This window comes from Penaeus monodon, chromosome 19 (genome assembly GCF_015228065.2).
Source record: "Penaeus monodon isolate SGIC_2016 chromosome 19, NSTDA_Pmon_1, whole genome shotgun sequence".
Taxonomy (NCBI): Eukaryota; Metazoa; Arthropoda; class Malacostraca; order Decapoda; family Penaeidae; genus Penaeus; species Penaeus monodon.
The window spans coordinates 14,142,635-14,143,085 of NC_051404.1; the positions used below are offsets into that span (position 1 = coordinate 14,142,635).

General features: G+C 39.5%; 1 protein-coding gene across 1 annotated transcript in view; it reads left to right on the plus strand.

Moving 5' to 3' along the window:
• The window catches only part of LOC119585076 (protein shisa-5-like), a gene marked incomplete at both ends in the record, with an annotated part of 3,669 nt that overhangs the window by 1,002 nt on the left and 2,216 nt on the right, over nucleotides 1–451 (plus strand).

Here is a 451-nt window from a genome sequence, read left to right on the forward strand (position 1 = left end):
CTGCAAAACAGGGTAAAGTCACGGGGTAAGATGAATATGCCTCAATTCAGAGAATATGGCAAAAGAATCCGATGCTAATCGAAAAATGCCTCAGGGGAAAATCAAAGAATCTCACATTTATTGTTATAATTTGTCTCATGTCGGCACAACGTATTCACTACATGATTAGACTTTTTTTGTGGAAACCTCTCCATATCTCCCTGATCAGGCTACTTTGAACTATAATGAACTATACACTCTAACACCTGCACATTAAGAGACAAAGTAGTACTCTTTACTTACTGAACAAATCTGTTGACTCCACCCGGTAAACAGAGTAAGGGGCGTGGCTTCTCCGCCAGTTTAGCGTAAGGCAAGTGTTATTAGCGTCCTAGGTCTACTAAGTTCCCTGTGACTGAATTTAAACTGTGTTAAACTAGTCGATATACGTGAGAATTTAGGAAATAGGGAA